The following is a 6,131-nucleotide window of genomic DNA, read 5'->3' on the forward strand; positions in this document are numbered from 1 at the left end:
ACATTACTTTGCCAGCAAAGGTCCATCTAGTCAAAGCTATGGTTTTTCCAGTAGTCATGTATGGATGTGAGTTGGACTGTAAAGAAAGCTGAGCACTGAAGAACTGATGCTTTTGAACTGTGGTGTTGGAAAAGACTCTTGAGAATCTCTTGGACTTCAAGGGGATCCAACCAGTCCATCCTAAAGGAAATCAATCCTGAATATTCATCGGAAGGACTGATGCTGAAGCTGAAACTCCAATACTTTGGCCACCTGATGTGAAAAGTTAACTCATTTGAAAAGACCCTGATGCTGGGAAGTATTGAAGGTGGGAGGAAAAGGGGACAACAGAGGATGAGATGGTTGGATGGCATCACCGACTCAATGAAAATGAGTTTGCATAAACTCCTGGAGTTGGTGATAGACAGGGAGGCCTGGTGTGTTGCAGTCCATGGGGTGGCAAAGAGTTGGACATGACTGAGCTACTGAATTGAACTGAACAATGTATACACAACAAGACTACGTTGACTGTTGTCAAAGTATCTATTTTACACATGTGAAATTCTTTATAAGTCTTAAAAGGTTTAGAAAGAACATTTAAAAATTCTTTTAAGATATGATCTAGAGAAAAGAGCAGTTCTTCAAGTGGAATAAATTTAGCTCCATAGCAATGTTCACTATACCTCAGAGTGCATTTTCATTAAGCAACTAGAACTCCTGAAGCACTGCTTTAGGAGATGCTGACTGGAAAGATCCTCTAGCCTATGATCCTGAATCAAAATTAGTTTTAATATTCCACTCCACACAAATACAACTTATTCTACTGAAGAGTTATTAGAAAACAAAACTATAAGAACCTCCTGTTTCCCTATTAAAGGAAGAGGAAGTTAATACCAAACAGAAACTCTTATCTCTGGGAACCTAGAGTAAGTGATCAAAAAAAGTAGGAAGACAAACTCACCTGGCCTGATATTCAACTCCTGAATGATTTTTATATCATTGAACCACCCTTTTTTCTCAATACGGCAGCAATACAAGCCACTGTCAGATGGGACAGTATTCTCTATGGTCAAAGACAAATCCCTTTCACCAATATTTCCTTTTAGCTAATAACGTCTGTCTGTCTGAACTATGACTTTGTATCCATCAGTCCAGATAATGTTACTTCCGCAGCTCAGCAAAGAACATGCCCCTGGGCCCCAGCATGCAGTTGTGATTTCTCCAGTATATGAGCAGGGTAGCCTGACAGACTGACCCGCTACTCCAGTCACTCGATGGTAAGAGGTTACACCATCTGTAAATAAAGAGAAACCAGAGCGTGAGAATATGAGGTCTCAATATTCTAATTTTAATAATTTTAATTTTTTTCATATAGCTTATTTGGTTTGAAACTATGTGACTGTATCTTGAGTTTTTAGAATTTAGTATAAGCAAATTTCCATGTTAACATGTTCTTCAGCAGCATCACTATTTACTAGATATGATTGAAGATGAAAGATCATATAAACATTTTTCTCGATTGACGAAAATGTCCTATGCTTCCCAATAGGACTGATTTTCTAGAGAAAATATCAGGACAAAGGTCAGATCTATGTTCAGCTTTTTTGGTGAATATGATCAAACTTTTCTCCAAAAGATTTGATTGAAACAAATGACATCTAGTAATGCATGAGTATGTGGATATTCATCCTGTATTTGACAGGTATCCTTTTATTAAATATATAAAACACACTGGTGTCTTTTCCTTTCTCCTAGATTCAATCACTGCCTTAACTGAAATCTGGTTTAAAAACTCTATTGCATTCAAAGTTTTGATTTTCAATTTTTATTTGAATTTTCCAGTGGTCATTGAACATAGTCATTTCATAATACCCTTTCTCATTTAAAATTTAAAAAACAGGTCTAATATTTTATTAAACATCATTGACTAGAAGGCAGAAGTCTTGTAAACTCTTTAGAAGTCAGTTTTTAGGAAAATGAGTTTATAATACTTTTAGGAGAATTCGAGTCTTATAGGCTTTAGAGTCATTCCAAAAAATTCAAGCAAGGATCCTTTCTAGAGCTATGTGCAATTAATCACAGTCCACTTACCCAGACAAAACCAAAAAATTAGAGAATATTCAGTAAAATACTAAATTTTGCCTCTTAGGAACAAACAGGCAGGAAAACTCTCACCTGTGGCACTGGCTTAAAAACCGTGCATTGGCAAAAAGTTCCTAAAAGAAATATGAGACTTAACAGCTAATCATAGTCAGGACTTCCCTGGTGGCTCAGATGGTAAAAAGAGTCTGCCTACAATGTGGGAGACATGGGTTCGATCCCTGAGTCAGGAAGATCTCCTGGAGAAGGAAGTGGCAACCCACTCCAGTACTCTTGCCTGGAAAATCCCATGGACGGATGGAGGATCCTGGTAGGCTATAGTCCATGGAGTCGCAAAGAGTCTGACACCACTGAGCAACTTCATTTTCACTTTCACTTTTCATAGTTGGGACTGGGCTATGAGTCTGGGGAGTACTTTGGGAATAAGACACTCATTGTTACATAGTATAAGAGTATTTTCTTCACTGGAATTCTGATAATATTTAATTTTGCTTAATATCATTTTGGGATCACAAAGCTAATAATATTAATTTTAAAAATTTGTTATAGAAGTATAATTTTAAATTGTACTTTTACTCATATTCCACCTGTAAAGATTGTTTTTAAATTTTAGGATATATCTATCACTAATTTTCTCCCCTCTCTCATAGAATGTTTTGAATTAAAATATTTTATCTATTAAGAAAAAAATTTCCCATACAGCACAGATGGGGAATCTTCGTTCCCCAAAGAGGGATGGAACCCACACCCACTACATTGGAAGTATGGAGTCTTAAGCCACTGGAAAGAGGGAAGGTTATTCTCCTTCCCATCCGTCCCCATTCCTTCCTCCCGTTCCCTTCCATGCCATTGATAACAATGGTTGCTGTTTACTACATACATGTGAGAAGTTCATGCGTACACATGAACAACACAAATGACAGCAGATGCATGTGTGCTGTGTCATGCCTTGTTCATCTAGCTATTGATTTTATAATTCTTAGTGTTTAAGCAATTTCTTTGGCTTAAGGTTTCAGCCTTGTTCTTTGCTCACTACTTGACCCCATTATTTTTAAACAATGCCCTAGAAATCTACCCTGCTCAACCATACCTACATACCCGCTATATTCCCCCATCCTCAGGGCTTCCAAAGCACAGCCCACCTGTGCACCTACCTGTCAGAAGGAGTAGGAGGCCCAGGATGGCTACCCAAGGGTGCATGATGCCCCTGGCCTGAAGGAAAGTGAAAGTTGACTGGTTTGTATGCTCCCAGGCAGATGGTATCAGGTTGGACACCACTAGATGGCTTTCCAGGGGTTCCAAATAGCTCAGGTTCCTTATGCCTCAGCGCAGAAAAAATTGAGCCAGAGCCTGAGGAGTGATAGATGAGAAGTGATCCATTAAAATAGGATGCTTGTAAGACTTACAAGGAGACAGGTGATTCAGGATGGGGAACACATGTATACCTGTGGTGGATTCATTTAGATATTTGGCAAAACTAATACAATTATGTAAAGTTTAAAAATTAAATAAAATTAAAAAAAAAAAAAAGGAGACAGGTGAGCATTGTGCTGCCTCAAGTACTTAGTGGGTTACATTTGTATAATCAAAGGAAGAAGGAGAGGGGAGAAGACCACCTTCTTTTTCACTGTTAGTCTTCTTGGAAGGGAGAATGTTTGATCCTGTGTGGTGCATCCGGCACTGTCATGGCACTCCGGAAAAATTAGTCCAGGTCTCAGGACAATGAGGGTTGTTCAGTTTGAAAAGTCATATATTCAACTCTAGCAAATGTTTTAATCTCTACAAATATCAGTTTCTTCTCCTTTATAATGAATGTAATAATAGAATCACCCCAAACATTTGGACAAGGGTTCACAATAAGATAATGCTCTGAAAGCATCAAACCAAACCCTTTCCTATAATAAACACTCAGTAACTATTGTTTATTATCAATGACTCTAAGAATAATATCGATAGCCCAGAATGCTCCCCTATGAGATGATACATATGAAAGCTTTGGTATAGTGGCAAGTCCTTATTCAGCACTTACACTGTATCATCACAGTAATGATTATTTGATCAGAGGGAGGTGCCAGTGATCAGACACCAATCCCCACCGAGGCATCTGTAGGTCCACCCAGCCCTACATTTCCAAATTTCTGTTAGACATCACCCAGGGGCACTTACTTCAAACTCAAGATCACCCAGATAATTTTCATTCTTCCTTCTGGGGTTCCTTTACCAGTGAACCCATCACATCACCTACAATCCCAAGTACAGAGAATCAGTCATCCTTCCTTCTTACTCCAGTCACCAGCTCCTCTCAATTCCAAGTCCTAAATGGCTCTGACTCTGTCCCTTCTCTCTGTTACAGCTGCCATCATTCTAGCTGACACACTCCTCTCCTGTCTGAATAACAACAGCAGGAGCCTCCTGGGGAGCCTCTCTGCCTCCAGGTGTACTCCTCTCCAATACAGCTTCCACAGTCTTGCCAGCACAATATTTCCAAAAAACAGAGATGAAAGTGCCATTCCCTTCTCCAAACACATGAACAGTTTCTTAGGACCCTGGGGTCAAATCTAAATTCCTCATTCCATCAATCAAAGCCTTTAAGAACCTAGGCTACTTCTAGCTTCCTATCTCCATTAGATTAAACTAGACTCTTAAACAATCACAGAGATTCCATGCTCCTATAAGTCACCCTATCCCTGCTCAGACTGTTATCCCTGCCTGTTCACTCTGCTCAATGAAATGCTCTCATCCATGAAGAGCCAATTCAAGGATCTTTGAGATAAATCATCCTGGCCCTCCTTTCCCAGTTAGAATCCTTCTCTCCTTCCTTTGGGTCCCCAGGGCACTTCTTCATACTTCTACCGCAAAACAAAGCCCACTGAGTGGTTATTTGCTCAACCCAAGCCTGTGTATCCCACACTTTTATGGACAGAGGTCAAGATTTCCTCATTTTGATATGTTGTGGTCCCTGAATAGAGAAGCAACCAGGTAAGCCATGCTTAATGAATCATAGATTCAGAAGGCATTTACCAAGTATCATGTTACATATTTCTATGTATCCAAATGAAGTCCCAAGAAAAAGATATACAATCTCATCTGCAACCACTTTTCCCTCTAAGAATCCCTTGATTTGAGGGAAAGGCCAGCTTGCTCAGACCATGGACCTTCATCTGGTTTTGTAAAACAGAGAGCTACGGGTAAGAGAACAAATGTTCCTAAAAGTTCCCCATGCCCACTTTTCCACCATCCAACCCTGAGACCAAGAAAAACCTATTGTAACAGAGTGCCTGATGAACTATGGATGGAGGTTTGTGACATTGTACAGAAGACAGGAATCAAGACCATCCCCAAGAAAAAGAAATGCAAAAAAGCAAAATGGGTACCTGAGGAGGCCTTACAAATAGCTGTGAAAAGGAGGGAAGCGAAAAGGAAAGGAGAAAAGGAAAGATATACCCATCTGAATGCAGAGTTCCAGTGAATAGCAAGGAGAGATAAGAAAGCCTTCCTCAGCGATCAATGCAAAGAAACAGAAGCAAACAATAGAATGGGAAAGACTAGAGATCACTTCAAGATAATCAGAGATACCAAGGGAACATTTCATGCAAAGATGGGCTCGATAAAGGACAGAAATGGTATGGACCTTACAGAAGCAGAAGATATTAAGAAGAGGTGGCAAGAATACACAGAAGAACTGTACAAAAAGATCTTCATGACCCAGATAATCACGATGGTGTGATCACTGACCTAGAGCCAGACATCCTGGAATGTGAAGTCAAGTGGGCCTTAGGAAGCATCACTACGAACAAAGCTAGTGGAGGTGATGGAATTCCAGGTGAGTTATTTCAAATCCTGGAAGATGATGCTTTGAAAGTATTGCACTCAATATGCCAGCAAATTTGGAAAACTCAACAGTGGCCACAGGATTGGAAAAGGTCAGTTTTCACTCCAATCCCAAAGAAAGACAATGCCAAAGAATGCTCAAATTACTGCACAATTGCACTCATCTCACACACTAGAAAGTAATGCTCAAAATTCTCCAAGCCAGGCTTTAGCAATACATG

At 39.6% G+C, this 6,131-nt stretch overlaps 1 long non-coding RNA gene across 1 annotated transcript in view; it reads right to left on the reverse strand.

Annotated features, from left to right (window-relative positions):
* Positions 1 to 3,633: 3,633 nt before the first annotated feature.
* LOC104999715 overlaps positions 3,634 to 6,131 on the reverse strand; it is a 14,436-nt gene continuing 11,938 nt past the window's right edge. Inside the window, exon 4 of the long non-coding RNA XR_826652.1 lies at positions 3,634 to 4,320. This is a non-coding gene — a long non-coding RNA (uncharacterized LOC104999715). The remainder of the gene's footprint in view (positions 4,321 to 6,131) is intronic.

This window comes from Bison bison, unplaced genomic scaffold, assembly GCF_000754665.1.
Source record: "Bison bison bison isolate TAMUID 2011002044 unplaced genomic scaffold, Bison_UMD1.0 scf7180017864363, whole genome shotgun sequence".
NCBI lineage: Eukaryota > Metazoa > Chordata > Mammalia > Artiodactyla > Bovidae > Bison > Bison bison.